The 16,638-nt window shown below is 39.4% G+C and overlaps 1 pseudogene; it reads left to right on the forward strand.

Annotated features, from left to right (window-relative positions):
- The first annotated feature begins 7,611 nt into the window (after positions 1 to 7,611).
- Positions 7,612 to 8,266, forward strand: LOC137501290 (uncharacterized; annotated as a pseudogene).
- The last annotated feature ends 8,372 nt before the right edge of the window (positions 8,267 to 16,638 follow it).

The following is a 16,638-nucleotide window of genomic DNA, read 5'->3' on the forward strand; positions in this document are numbered from 1 at the left end:
GAATGAGTTCTTGGTTCAGGGTACTTACAGGAGTTAGACAAGGCTGTAATCTTTCACCTTTGCTGTTTGTAGTTTACATGGATCATATGCTGAAAGGTATAAAATGGCAGGGAGGGATTCAGTTAGGTGGAAATGTAGTAAACAGCCTGGCCTATGCTGACGACTTGGTCTTAATGGCAGACTGTGCCGAAAGCCTGCAGTCTAACATCTTGGAACTTGAAAATAGATGCAATGAGTATGGTATGAAAATTAGCCTCTCGAAGACTAAATTGATGTCAGTAGGTAAGAAATCCAACAGAATTGAATGTCAGATTGGTGATACAAAGCTAGAACAGGTCGATAATTTCAAGTATTTAGGTTGTGTGTTTTCCCAGGATGGTAATATAGTAAGTGAGATTGAATCAAGGTGTAGTAAAGCTAATGCAGTGAGCTCGCAGTGGCGATCAGCAGTATTCTGTAAGAAGGAAGTCAGCTCCCAGACGAAACTATCTTTACATCGGTCTGTTTTCAGACCAACTTTGCTTTATGGGAGCGAAAGCTGGGTGGACTCAGGATATCTTATTCATAAGTTAGAAGTAACAGACATGAAAGTAGCAAGAATGATTGCTGGTACAAACAGGTGGGAACAATGGCAGGAGGGAACTCGGAATGAGGAGATAAAGGCTAATTTAAGAATGAACTCGATGGATGAAGCTGTACGCATAAACCGGCTTCGGTGGTGGGGTCATGTGAGGCGAATGGAGGAGGATAGGTTACCTAGGAGAATAATGGACTCTGTTATGGAGGGTAAGAGAAGTAGAGGGAGACCAAGACGACGATGGTTAGACTCTGTTTCTAACGATTTAAAGATAAGAGGTATAGAACTAAATGAGGCCACAACACTAGTTGCAAATCGAGGATTGTGGCGACGTTTAGTAAATTCTCAGAGGCTTGCAGACTGAACGCTGAAAGTTATAACAGTCTATAATGATAATGTATGTATGTATACATTTTTCAAATACCATTTAACTAGTGATGTATAATGGAGCAAATTAATGTCAAATACTCACCAATTACGCCCACTCCCAGAATAGAGCCCGATACTGTCAACAAGACTATTCTACATCACTCGAAGTCACTCTGGCATACTTCAAAAGTAACACTCACATTTTCAGTGGCTACCAGTTCACGGTGGCTACCTGAGGCATACAAGCGAAATTATTTATTTCAGAGTTTCCATCTCTGACCCTGTGCCCGAACTGATCTTTCTTTCAGTATTATACGGTTCGTTAAGAGTCTCTGCCAAGAGGTTTATTGCTGCTTCTAGGTTTTCTATGAAGATGCAAAAGAATATGGGCTTAGCAGAAAAGTACAATGATTAGTTTTTTGTGCTGTTTTTTAAAAGGTTTTTATTTATTGATGAATCATCTTCCTTGTCCAGTTCATCTACAACCGATCTAAACCTTTCGAAATTATCTGCATAGTACAGCACACAACCGTGGCAAGCCAAGTCCCTCATGGAGTGATTATAGGGGTTGGCGGTAGTGGGATTTCTAGATGTTTGTTCCTGAATATATTGATCCTCTCTGGTGACTTAACAAAGATTCTCTTTCCATTCGATACCAATGTGCCCATACCCTGAGCAGAGCATGTAAAAGGTAAGTTACGCGTATCGGTTCTGGATTACTTACACAAAAGGCGACGGCGAATTGTTCATGTAAAACGCTGTATCCGTAAGTAAAAGCAACACAAAATCATATCTCACACCGTTTGCCCTCAGTAAATGCATACGGCCGAGCTACTTTAATACGATTCACTGCTCACTGCTCTCTACATGCCAGCAAGTTTGCTTATAGTTTCATCATTTTAAGTATACCGACAACTACATATCCTATTTTTCTGTCACTAAAATCAGAGTCTCGTAAATACATACCCAAACATTCTCATTTTCATACACGACTCTGATATTTTGCAATGTTTCCTCAAAGTAGATTAATCTGGAGAAACAAAGTTTTTTTTATCGAAACAGACTTTCAGCGTATTAGGTCGTGTTACGTACATGTAGTACGTGTTGAAGAGATGTTAAGTACAGAACAAAAATGGCCAGCCGGACACCAGTGGGATCCAAACCCACAACCTCCCGATTTCGCGTCGGTTGCTCTACCAATTGAGCTATGGTGGCCTAGGCCATCTTTGTTCTGTTTGAAAGGATCTGAGCTACAGGTCTGGCACTGCTGCTAGTACACTGTAGAGTGCGTTTAAGTTGCCCGTTGTGGGGCATGTCTGTTTCGATTACAATGCGGTCGTGAAAATTCAATATTCAAAGTTTTTTATAATTAACAAGAAATTAATTTTATATGGAGGAAAAAACTAAAACCCTGCATAAATTTTACTAATATACATTACATTTTGAAGTCCTGGAAGGTGAGGAAAAGGGTCCTGGTTCATCTTACAGCATTTGTTTGGAAGTCGAACGTGAAGCTGCACCTTGCTGCCGAACAAACGCTGCGTTACTTGAGACTACTTACGAGGAAGTTATTCCTCGTTTACATAACACTAAATAAAAATGCTATAAACAAAGATCGGTCCTCCTGCTATTTTTATTTTAGAATTTGCTTTACGTCACACAGACACAGAGAGGTCTTATGGCGACTAGGGGATAGGAAAGGGTTAGAAGTGGCAATGAAGCGGCCGTGGCCTTAATTAAGGTACAGCCCCAGCATTTTCCTAGTGTGAAAATTGGAAACCACTGAAAACCACCTTTAGGGCTGCCGACAATGGGGTTTGAACCCACCATCTTCCGGATGCAAACTCACAGCCGCGCACCCCTAACCGCACAGCCAACTCTCCCGGTGCTAGAAATTAAACCAAGTAGCAACTACAACCATACCTGAGATGTATTGTGTGCTAGTGATAAACCCACTTTCAGAATGGAACCTGCATTCTCGAATAAGCTTATAGAAAGTGTAATCCGGAATATAATGGAATAATTATATTATTTTGTTCTTTAGTTTCTCAAAGGAGAAAATGGCCATTAGTGATTTGATGATGTGCGTTGCCCAGAAGTCATAACTTTTCAGTGCAGTCTAAATAATGCAGTAACTTTAGCTTCTCGGGCAGTCAACATAGGAACATTTATCTCTGTTATTATAACGAGAGCTCCGCAATATTTATCTTGAGAAAATCTGGAGCTTGAGTTGTGTTTATTTTGAATATTAGTGAATAACTATAAAATTAAACGTAACGATAATAAAAGTACACACATATGAAACAAATACATAGAACAAAACTTTCAGCATGATGACATACCATTTTATTTTTGTATTTGAACTCTTTGAGCCACATTTACCAAATATATCGCCTGTCGGATGCATAAGAATAACACAGTTACACAAATGTGTCACGATATTAGAGAAAAGAAGCAATAAAGGTGTTTCAGATGAAGGTATGTGCGATAATACGAAAGTGATAAAACGGAAACGATTCTGTGATGATAGGCAGCTGTTGATTAGTTGAAGTTCCTGAAGTTCTTACACCAGACTAGTCACTGGAGCCATGACGTAAAGAGTCGAATGAACTGGACGGATGGCCAATATAAACAATGTAGGAAGAAATAAAATATAAAGTGAAGTACTCCAATATTGAGCTCAGCGTTTCTCAACCAGTGATTTGCTGGGTCATTCAAGTATCTATGAAAATTAGTCATGGCTGAAATGTATGAAGTCAACAATTTAAATCCGTTGAGATTAGAGAAACTGCAGGAAAACAAAAGTGAAGAAATAACCAACGTTTCGGAAACAGAGTTGCGTGTTAAAATGTGCTTCTTGAAGCTGAAACGCCTGACTTGAAGTGAAGGGTGAACCATTTTTAAGAGTTTCTGAAATACCGGTACTTTCGTCATAAATATTTAACATGAAGTTAAACTTTTCTGTGTTACAAATTTTATAAAATATTGTTTGCAATTCGAGTTTTGTAATTTTCCTTTCTTTATTCATTTAGTCATTCCTTCTGTTTTCTGTTACTTGTAGCACTCAAAAATTATATCAGGATGTGAAAAGGTAGCTAGTATGGTATTTTGAAAAACCAGAATTCGTTTCTCATGAACTGTGTGAATCCCATATCATAAGTTATATTTTGTAAAAAAAAAAAAAAAAAAAAAGAGTGGACACAAAAGACACAAAGATAACGATGCTATTAATTAATTATTTACTTTCATATTTACTTTCATATTTATTTATTTATTTATTTATTTATTTAATTATTTATTTATTTGCTAGTGGTTTAACGTCGCACTAACACACCAAAGGTTTTCGGTTAAGCAAGGAAGGAAAAGTGCTAGGATTGGGAAAGTAGCAATTTTTTGCAATTGGCTTTAAGTCGCACCGAGGCAGATGGGTCTTATGGCAACGAAGGGATAAGAAAGGCCTAGGATTTGGAAGGAAGCGGCCATGGCCTTAATTGACGTACAGCCCCAGTATTTACCTGGTGTAAATATGATAAACAACGGAAAACCTTCACGGCTGCCGACAGCGGGATTCGAACTCACCATCTCCCAAATGGAAGCTCACAGGTTCGTGATTATGGCGATGATAATGATAATGTGCGGATCCTTGGCTGAATGGTCAGTGTAGTGCTCTTCAGTTCAGAGAGCCGCGGGTCGGATATTTTAACCTTGAATAGTTAATTCCGTCGGCTCTAGGACTGGAAGTTTCTTCTGTCCCCAACATCCCTGAAACACACACCACGTGCAACTCTCTCCTTCACTACAATAACATGTAGTTTTCTTTACGCGGTAGATACCACACACGCTCACCGTTGGGTCTACCTTACAAGGTCCCTACCAGGCTAGAAATAGACACACTCAATTATTATTATTATTATTATTATTATTATTATTATTATTATTATATAAAAATAATAAAATAAACTTTTTAACGCGCATTCAGTTGCTATAGATTTTAAGAGACGCTGCAGTGTGACAGTTCTGTCCCGTCGGAGTTCTGTAACGTGCGGAAGTTATCAACATGGAGTTGTCGCATTTAAACACCCTCAAGACCCACCGAATTCATCCGAGGTTGAACCTTTTTTCTAGGACAACGTCAAGCTGACTTCACCACTCAGATCGACGAAGGGGAAGGAACAGAACGAGAGAGAGAGAAGACAGGAAGTTCGCAAATGACGAGCAGCTAATCCAAATTTATTTATAATGTCTGCGAATTTCGCAGGAAGAGCAATTTGCAATTAAATATGACGAATGTGAATTGTAGTACCATGAGGTATTTGGAACAAGGAGACCAATTCATTATATAATATTAAAATAATGTAGATTAATATCGAAGTGTGGCATTTGGAATTATTCGTAGTTAGAAGACTGGCTTGCTTCCATACAATGAAAGAAATAAATACATTAAAAGAGCAATGTTATAGTAACAGTAAGAAGAACGGCACCTTATCTGAATGGTAAGTGCAGTGGTCTTCGGTTCAGAGGGCCCCAGCTTTGATTCTACGTCGGATGTGTTTAGTACGTGTTACTTTGTATGGGTTTATTATGTTATTATCAGGTTAGATTTAGGTTAGGATTCACACAGACTTGTGTATAAGTTATGTAAATGTACCCAGTGTAAATGGGGATAGTTTGAGTGATTTTATTAGTTTATTATTCCGTATATGCGAGGACATGATAAAGATTTATATCACGAATGTTACTTAGTCTCGTCCTCAAGACATATTGAAACAATCTTCAACATGTTGACTGAGAAATGTTTAATTATTCATGTATATTAAATATGGTTATTTTGCATCAGATTCCACAACCATCAGAAGGATAATAATCCCTTTGATTTTAATATTTTAAAATATTGTTCCCATTCGATTTTAGTTATATGGCACCCGTATTATCCTACCCCTTATGCCGCTAACTTATTTTTATATAATTTTTATGCCCATTTGATTTATAATCCAGTTAACGACCCTGTAGATTCATCGCCGGAGACCCAGTGGGTAGGGGGTGGGTGCAGTGTATATATATATAGTTATATCAAAAAACCTTTTCTTAGCCTGAATCGTTGTGTAATCTTGGGTAAAACCCTGGACATGAATATCGAGATAAAACCGTCACGTGCATGTGATGAACACAGAACGTAAAATTAGGCATGCTGGATTTACCTAAGCACGTGATTATGAAAAGGTGGAGTGATGAAACGGAACAGATTTTGTTTTGGGTGAAGTAGAAAAGGCTAATAGCGAACACATACGTGGGAAGTGTTAGTCTGAGGGGGATTGTTGATTATGACTCAGAAGACCCATGAAGTTACTCATTTTGTTCGGTGGATACTTATTCTGTGGTGACTCTTAGTTCGTACTCATTGATTGTGCACCATAACTGTAGCCTGTATATCGGTGCTGCCAGTTGTGAAATTTGAGTGAATATATTTATTGTATCAGTGTTGTACAGTGAAGGATAGCCTTTGAACTCCCTCAATTCGGTCGCACATGAACTATCGTCAATCTATCGGACTATGTGGGAATAGCTCAGTAAATATGACCATGTTCATCACGTTGGATAGAAATCCATGTCAGAGGTGACAAGGTGTATCGTGCACGAGGGAGGATTATACGGTGTGAGTTTGGAGACATATCGTCACAGGGAGGTCGAACTGAGGACGGCTCTGGGGTTCCAGAACATCAGGCTTCAAATCCAGGCACGGGAGCAAGAAGGTATCCGTTCTAAAGGTGGTAAGAAAATGGATAATATTATGTTAGATTAGGGCTGCTCTGATTTTTGTACAAATTTTTAAATATTCATTTGTAAAATTTTATATGATCTTGTTTCTGTTTTAATATATAGATATATTAGAGTCAAACAGTTAATTCAATTTATTTATGGTACCCTTGTAAGCATGCTCATACCATTTTATAACGTTTGCAGGGGATGCGGTAGAATGGTTAGCACGACTCTTCAAGCAGATCATTAGAGAGGGTCGAACACCGACCGACTGGCAAAGGAGCATCACCCTACCCATCTTCAAAAAGATGGAGATCCCTGTTGAATGTACTGATTACCGACCGATCCGACGTTTGTGCCACGCGATGAAGGTACTCGAATGGGTTCTTGATAAAGGATACGTGATATCGTTGAGCTTTCTACAAACCAAGCTGGATTTTTGGAGAATTGTGGCACAACCGATGGAATCCATGATGCACGGATCTTGGTTGAAAAGCATCGTGACAAGGACAAGCCGATCCATCTAGCTTTCCTGGACCTTGAGAAGGCCTGTGATAGCGTATCGCTTGACCTCATATGGCTAGCACTGCGAGAGCATGGCATACCAGAATAACCTGCTGCTTTATGCGGACACACGGAGCTATGTTCAGACCGCCGCAGGAGCATATAGTGACTTTTCCATTACCGTCGGCATTCACCAAGGTTCAGCGCTGTCACCGTTCTTGTTCATTCTAATGATGGACACTGTAACAGCAGACCTGCACCGTTCTTTGCCATGGACGCTTATCTACGCAGATGATGTCATACTGACCTCTGAGACCAAGGTTGATCTGCAGTGCCAAACCCAAGAATGTAGCGATCGGCTGGCGCAATACGACCTGCGCCTAAATTAAAATAAGACTGAATATATGACGTCAGATCCACAAGCAATGGGAACCATTCAGGTAGACGGTGAGGACCTGCCGCGAGTGACGAGATTCAAGTATCTTGGCTCCTCGATCACTGATGATGGCCGACTTGTCGAAGAGGTCGATGCAAGGATATCTGCAGCCTGGATGAAATGGAGAACAGCAACCGGCGTCACTTGCGACTGGAGGATGAATGGTAATCTCAAATCAAAATTCTATCTTACTGTCATCCGTCCTCTTGCACTGTATGCCAGTGAATGTTTGCCGACTACGACTGAGACAGAGCGTCGACTAGACGTCATGGAGACTAAGATGCTGAGGTGGACAGCAGGCGTCACTAAACTGTACCGCATCTCCAATGAAACCATCAGAGAGAGATTTAGCGATGCACCGATTCAAGAAAATAATGCGCAAGAGTCGTCTACGATGGTCTGGACATGTACTAAGGGCAGACGCCGACACTATCGCGAAGACGGGTTACATGTTAGAAGTCGTCGGTAGGAGACCAAAAGGACGACCAAAACAGCGACGGGCCGATGCCCTTCGCAACGAGCTAGAGAGTATCAAGCTCCGCCTTGACATGGCCCAGGACAGAACTAAATGGAGACAACGAATCCATGCAGCGCACCCCTCCAGCAGGAGGGACAAACACTGAAGAATGTTAAAACTGATATTTGATGATGGAGCGTGTAAGGCAAGTATTTAAGTAGATTACTGGTGCAATGGTTAATGGCATATTACAGTCTAAAGTTGTTCGCTCGACCGAATTAATATTACCTAAACAATGACCGATCCATTTTATATTGTTACGTGCCAGCCCTATCGGCCTTTCCTGGAAGGAATTAGTGAATCAGACGGGAGGAAACAACAAACATACATATGTAGGCTATAAGGGCGCAAAAGTATACGGCTCCTCCTCAAACATATTATGTCACACACCCCTTCTGGAATATAAAATTTCTTGCGCAGCCTCTACTCTCCTTTTCTCCCTTCCCTCTCTTTCACTACTCCTGCACTGCACAAAAATTCGGCTCAAAGGAACTTCTGTTAATAATAATAATAATAATAATAATAATAATAATAATAATAATAATAATAATAATAATAATACTAAATGTATATAAAATCTTCAAAACTAAGTTAACAAAGTATCAACCGTTAGATATACTACACGTTATAAAAAAGAAAATTGAAAATGTGCTATTAATAATAAAAAAACTGTGAACTATCAGTTGAGTACTTCAGGAAGTTCCTCAATTGTCAAAGAAAACAGTGATAAATTTTGAAAAAATAGAGCCCGAAAATATGTTTTCAAAACCACTAGACAGAACTGAAATGAAGAATTTAATAAAATACCTTACAAATAGTAAGACTCGGGAGAAGATTCAATTGTCGCGGAAATGTGCTAGTGATGATATGATTCAAAAACTTCATAAGATTATAGAAAGAATTTGGAAAACATAAGATTTCAGAAGAATGGAAATGCGGTCTCATACATCCATTACACACAAAAATGAAAGGTAACAAGGCCGACGCTAACAACTACAGACGGATTTCTTTAGTGCCTGTTACATTAAAAATTATTTTCAAAGCTCTTCAAAATAGTCTAGAAGAGCAAGTGAGCAATCAACTTGTTAAATATCATGGGAGATATAGGAAGGGCAGGTCCTGCGTGTAAAAAAAATTGAATTTAAATTTGATCATCAGATACTACTGTCTTAGAAGCAAAAATGTTGCCACAACCTTCGTAGATTTCAGACAAGCTTACGACACCGTGGAGAAAGAAATTTTCTTCAATATTCTTGAAAATTTTGGCACAGATAAAAATACCTTTGCAATCATTAATGAAACGTTAACAGGAACAAAGTCCAAAATAAAATTCCGTGTATAAATCTGAGAACCGTTTAAAATCAAAATTGGAGAACGGCGAAGTTATGGATGGCCTTTCCCCAATGCTCTATAACTACATTTTCGCGGAGGTAATAAGAGAATGGAACCTTACACATGAAAGAAAATGAATCCAGTTTAATCAGATTAGGGTATAAAAAGTTGAACATTAAACTTAATTGTCTAATTTTCGCAGTATCGGAACAGCAACTGAACAAATAACCCTTTTGAAAGAGACAGCGTAAAAGGCAGGACTACAAATTTCTTTTGATAACCTTAACAACATTGTAAGATTCCTAAGCACAAGGTAAGGCAAAATAAGTAGAGTGAATACATAAATTCGAGTGTCTAGGAGAAATAATATAGCCAAAGGACCTACATAAAGAAGTAAACAAAATTAGAGCTCAAAATGTGGAAATGGCTTACCAATTAACAAACGACATTCACAATAAATAACTGAGAGTAAAAACAAAAATCCAACATTACAACATTGTCATAAAACCATAACACCGTTATGCAGTAGAATGTTTAGTCTTAAACAAAACACGAGGAATTGAAGAAATAGAAAATGAATGTACTTAGGAAGATACTTACACCAAGGAAATTTGGGAGTACTTGGATGAAAAATTATGAGATCCCTTCAGGAACAGAAGAATTTCTTTTTATTGTCAGTTGGTGCGAATGAACCCAGAAAGACTGACAAAAATGTTACCATTTTAACAAGAACCTCAAAATACAAATAAGCTGGTTCATCGAAGTGAAAATGGATTTAGAAGAAAAGACGATTACGAAAGCAGAAATTCGAAACAGGCTTATGTTTATCAGTAGGATGAGAAAGTTTTGTGGTTTTCAGAAAGAAAAAAAAGACCGAAAGCGTGCAACTGTCTGGACGAAGAAAAGAACACAGTGAAAGGATGAAGAATAGCTGAAGTGGTCGAAAATCTGGAAAGGGAACAAAACATCCAGAAGTTATTTTACGTGGTGCATAGAAGGCCGAGATAGAAGAAATAATAATAATAATAATAACAATAATAATAATAATAATAATAATAATAATAATAATAATAATAATAATAATAATAACAATAATAATAATAAGTGGCCTGTGACAGCAAATGATGGTCAATATTTTTTAAGAAATAATAAACATCTAACTGATAATGAATATATTTAGTGCAACTTAAAAAGTGCACGTTTATGTGTGATCCTAAAATAACGTAAAGCGCTCGTCGAAGAAAAGGGCAAGTTCAGAAACTTTAATTACACTAATGCTAAGTGGTATTCTTAAAGGACATGAAATGTCAATAACATTACGAAACATGACCTTGTATTATGATTAAATATGACACTGAAGCATTAATGTTACAACTATTGTAACTCGGAAATATTATTGGTCTCATGTACAGTAATCTGAGGGTGAAAAACCTGGATAATTTTATTTCAGAAATATTGTCATTAATTATTTTTTTGAAAATTGATTGCAACGGGAAAAATTGCCCTTTTTCTATTTTAAAAAGCATGTGGCAAAAATAAATAAGAAATTTAAAACTAGCATTAACGAAAAAAATAAGGTAAGAGACAAGATTGTCTTAGAATACGTAACAGTATTACGTCTACGGCAAAAAGAAAAATGGGAGAGGAGGTGATAACGTGGGGAACGGATATAATTATTAGTAGGTTTAAATATCATATTAAATGTAGTAATAGATACATATTTGTGTTGTCGTTAACAACAGCCAGGAACTTGAAAATCAAAAATGTTTGCACACAAGAGAGAAGACAAGCCCATAGTGAAAGGATGAGGAAGTTTGAGGAAGATAAGAAGAACAAGAAGTCTGGTGCTAAATAATGGTTAACCGGGCGAGTTGGACGTGCGCGTAGAGGAGCGCGGCTGTGAGCTTGCATCCGGGTGATAGGGGGTTCGAATCCCACTGTCGGCAGCCCTGAAGATGGTTTTCCGTGGTTTCCAATTTTCACACCAGGCAAATGCTGGGGCTGTACCTTAATTAAGGCCACGGCCGCTTCCTTCCAACTCCTAGGCCATTCCTATCCCATCGTCGCCATAAACATGTCGGTGCGACGTAAAGCCCCTAGAAAAAAAAATGGTTCTACGTGCTCCTTAGAGAGCAAAATGTATATATATAATTAAATTGCATATGACATTGAATGTGAACTGTCATTCAGTAATGAAGCTCTCTTCTCAGTTGGTGATTTTTCGTGACTGAGAAAGAGGATTTTTTTTACTTGTTCATGGATGCATCAATTTAGACAATCAATTCATTCGTTCATTTTATTAATATATGTTGTAGTTGTAGGACAACTCTGTAGATAATTGTAAGACACGAAAGTAACCACCAATTCAGCTTATGAATGGAACGATACACGTTGTCCAAGACTATAATACTGTTAATATCTAGGACAAAAATAAAAAATAAATTAATAATTAAATTAATTAAAAACTACAATTTATGCATTGGGTGTAAATAGCTATTAGACTTAAGTGTAATGTTTAATGTACTAACACATTTTAGTAAGGAAAAGAATGCATGCATCAAAAAAAATTCGGATTATATTAAAGGATTACACTCTCCGCAGTTCCAGATGATCCGAAACTGGGGAATGGGAGTATTCATTGATCTGTCTCAGCCTTATACTTGGCTTTGACAATATGATAGTGGCTGAGGTATGAGTGACGCTAGTATGCTATTCCTTATGCAGCCAGTCCCTGCTACGAATGGTGTGAAAATGTCGCTCATAGGGTCAGTTGGTGCACGCATTTCAGTGGACTTGGCAGACTGATGTGCAATAGCAACTTCTGGCTCAGTGAGGAAAGCAACGGGAAACTACCTCACTCCTTATTTCCCTAGTACGCCTCTTCAGTGACACCTAGACCATCTGTGACAGCTAATGGTGAACCTGTTGAGGATCCAACCAGCCTTCGGGCTGAATACCCAACACATTCTAATATTATTTCTTTACCAACACACGTCTGTGTTTCCTTTCGTAGTAATTCAAACTAGAATATTTGTTAGTATTTCAAAGCGGGCGTCTTACGAATGTCATTGTTACAAATGAATTAACAGCTCTTACTCTTTCTCTGAATCACTCTTTTGTCCCAGTAAATGAGTGCCCCATGTGAACGTAATTATATCAACGCAATTAGTCCATGAAAGAATATTTTCTGCGGAGAAGGAATTCACAAGAGGGAAATAACCTTCTCCTGTAGTCCTTGCTATTAGAGCTTTACACAATAAAAAATCCTCATGAATATCATTTTCGTGACAATGGCGAACAAATACAAGAAGCTGGGCACGATTTACAATATCGGTGCTTTCAGAAATTCACAAGGCGAATTTTGGACTGTCATGAAGGCGTGTTAATAATTGTATTTTTTACATCAATACGCCGAGTCACTGTGTCTCCTGACAGCGTTCAGATTCCCTCCATACTTTTCTCCATGCATGATCGCACACATCATACGACTGCAGGAAGAAGTAATTTCTCACCAATAATTGCGGAGTCATCGATGTTGCATCTAAGGATGCTCTTAGCACTTTCTTAGGAACTGTAGCGTGCTTTTCTAGAAATTACAGAGCAATTGATAATAAAATAATTACGAGATTTACATCGAGTTAATTTATTCCCATTTGTTGCCAGTGACGCCTTAAGAAAGCAAGTTTATCCATATGCTGTGGATCCTTCTGGAAGATTTTTGTAAATTTTGCAGGTTTCAAACTAACGTTGGCTAAAATATGCAAGCACATTGTCGCCGCTCCTGGTTAGTGTTAGTGAAGACTTATTTTAGATAATAATCTTATTTGCGCATTTCTGCTTTTGTCGGACAATTAAGGTGGTGGTGGTGGTGATTGTTGTTTTAAGAGGAAGTACAACAAGGCAACTATCCCCTATATAACACTAATCAGAGAGAAATAATTGAAGGGAATCGACAATTCGAAAAATGAATGTCCCAGCCAAAGAAAAACAAAGTCCACGAAGGGCGTGGAAATTAAAGACTCCCTAGGACTCAAATTCTCTAATAGCGTCGGGGTTGGAAAATAACGAGAGTTGACCAAGGGAGGTCGGATAGGACAAATGAAAGTCAGGAGCCTGGCACAAATAAGTGGAAGCAATGCCAGGACTTAGAAAAGGGCCCCGTGGTCTTCAACCCACACTCCCAAATTCAGATCACCTGGGGTTTTAGCTGCCTCGTACAACAGGCAAGTGATACCACCTTACCGGCGAGATTTTGAAGTAGATACGAAAAGAAAACATGCAACTACATTCGCATTCTGTTCTTCATCCGGTATTTTCGTAGGAGTACAGACACTCTAAAAACCACATTCACAGCATCGCTTTTCACCAATGTGGAACAGCTACTTGCCCATGACTCTGACGATATATTTACTACTAAAATAGGTTAAGAACCCCTACTCAGAACGCGCAGAAATCCATCTGTACAGCACACACTGACTGACGAGTTTTAGGCTGAGAATGAAGAATTCATTCTCGTAGTGGTGGTGATTACTGTTTTAAGAGGAAGTACAGCTGGGCAGCCATCCTCTATTAACATTAATCAGACGGGGAAAAAACAGAAAGGACCCAATACTTCGAAAAATGAAGGTATTGGTAAAAAAGAAAGACAAGGGCCACGAAGGGCGTGAATATGAACGACACTCTAGCCCTCGCAACCTGATAGCATCGGGGTCGGAAAAGAACAAGTGTTGACGAAGAGTGTTCGGATAGGATAGACGAAAGTGAGAAGCATGGCACAAGTACATGGAAGCAATGTCAGGACTCAGCTAAGGGTTCCATGGTCACCAATCGATGAACTTAAGTGGAGAACCGCTGGGGGCCCTTTTAGTGGCCTTTACGACAGGTGGGGAATACCATGTGTGTTATTCTACCGCACCCACCCACAGGGGGAATTTATTCTCGTAGCGTAGTGGCTTACTGTTATTAAGCCGCAAAAGGGCGGAGTTGGCGCCACGGATTGTAGGTTCGAATCTGTAATGGTGCTGAGGTAATTGTTGTAGTCAGAGCCGTATGATAGCACCGAATCTCCCAATACGTGCTGGCAGCGTCTAATTGACAGGCTTTCTGGTCAGTACTTATGAAATTTCAAGCAAGGTAGTGTGCCCTGTGAAATTATATTGGTTTTGAATAGGGGTGGAAGAGCTTCTTGCCTGTCTTACGGTACAGATAAACCTGAAGAGAGCAATAATCGTTGAAAAATGAGATGAAATTTGTATCGTCATCTGAACTTCCGATTTTAGACGCACCCTTTCTCCCAACTCCCCCCTCCCCGCCTTCCACTCAGCGAACCACTGATTTAGATCAATATAGATCAATAGTGGTGGTGAAAGTGATTATTGTTTTAAGGGATAAAGAAAGACAAGGGCCACGAAGGGCGTGAACATTAAAGACCTAGAATACCGTCGGGATCGGAATAGAACAAGAGTTGCGGGATAGGACAGTTGAAAGTGAGGAGCCTGGCACAAGTAAGTGGAAGCAATGCCAGGTCTGGCTCAGGGGCCCGTGATCGCCAACGCACGTTCCCAAGTTCAGTCCATTAGTTGCCCCTTATGACAAGCAGGGGATACCGTGGGTTTTATTCTGTCACCTCCATCAACAGTGGTGGTGATTACAGTTTTACGAGGAAGTACAACTGGGCAATCATCCTCTATATAGACCTAACACTAATCAGAGAGCAAAAAACGACACTTCGAAACATGAAGGTATCGGTCAAAAAGATATCAGGGCCACGAAGGGCGTGAAAATGAAAGACTCATTACGCCTCGCAATCTAATAGCTTCAGGGTCGGAAAGAACAAGAGTTGACCAAGGGAGGTCGGATAGCCTAGATGAAAGTGAGGAGTCTGGCACAAGTAAGTGAAAGCAATGCCAGGACTCAGCTCAGGGCTACGTGGTCGCCAAGCCACGCTCTAAATTTGATAGCCTCTGGGACACCCTTTAGTCGACTGTTATGACAGGGGCAGGGGATACCGTGTGTGGTGTTTTACCCCCACCCTCACCCACAGGGGGGGAATAATGAATAATGAAGATGTCTGGTATAGAGGAAGTGCCATAGAAGGTGGAAAAGTACTATCCTTCTTACACTTGCAAGCCTTGTCTCGTCACTGGCCGACAAGAACAAGAGAAACTAGAGTGAAAATGCATAATGAAGGAGCCTAGAGGAAGCGAGTAGCAACAATCCCAGACTAAGTCGTGGTCCAGTGGTGCTCCAAATAGGAATGTCTGTTTCTACTTTTACCGAGCTCGATAGCTGCAGTCGCTTAAGTGCGGCCAGTATCCAGTAATCGGGAGATAGTGGGTTAGAACCCCACTGTCGGCAGCCCTGAAGATGGCTTTCCGTGGTTTCCCATTTTCACACCAGGCAAATGCCGGGACTCTACCTTAATTAAGGCCACGGCCGCTTCCTTCCACTTCCTAGGCCCTTCCTATCCCATCGTCGCCATAAGACTTATCTGTGTCGGTGCGACGTAAATCAAATAGCACCAAAAAAAGTTTCTACTTTTACATGTGTATGTTTATATGCATTTCACATGCAATGTATTATCGTTATGAAAATAACACATTTATATAATTAATTGAAAATAACACTATAATGATGAAATACATTGTGTTCATTATAATATAACAAAGACTACAAACAGCTAAACATAGTTTTCTATATAAACTAGCAGTAGGTACGACAGGATAATGAACCCTCCTACCAAACTGTGCATTCCAATTAATGCTAAAATTAGGGACATTTAGGTAACCACATTTACATTTAATTCAGTAAACATGGCCATAGAAATGGAGAATATGGTCATTCCGGCCAATCAGTGGAGCGAATGAGTGAAATTAACAAAATCAGATTACAGCCGCTCATTGCATCCGTAATGTTAACTGCAGCACGCTGCGCGCTAAACACATAACACCTATCAGAACGGAGTTCGATCCCTGATCCTCAATAAAACCGGCATTACCGACAGGATGAAACTGGGAGTGCTGAATGTTTATGTGTGTACAGTTTTCTTAAACGAATGAGGTTCATTTATATGCTGAGTGACTTTAACCCCTCTCCAGCATACGATTTGTTCATGAATCAAGGTTCAAAGATACTTCGTGTTATATC

Source organism: Anabrus simplex, chromosome 6 (assembly GCF_040414725.1).
Source record: "Anabrus simplex isolate iqAnaSimp1 chromosome 6, ASM4041472v1, whole genome shotgun sequence".
Taxonomy (NCBI): domain Eukaryota; kingdom Metazoa; phylum Arthropoda; class Insecta; order Orthoptera; family Tettigoniidae; genus Anabrus; species Anabrus simplex.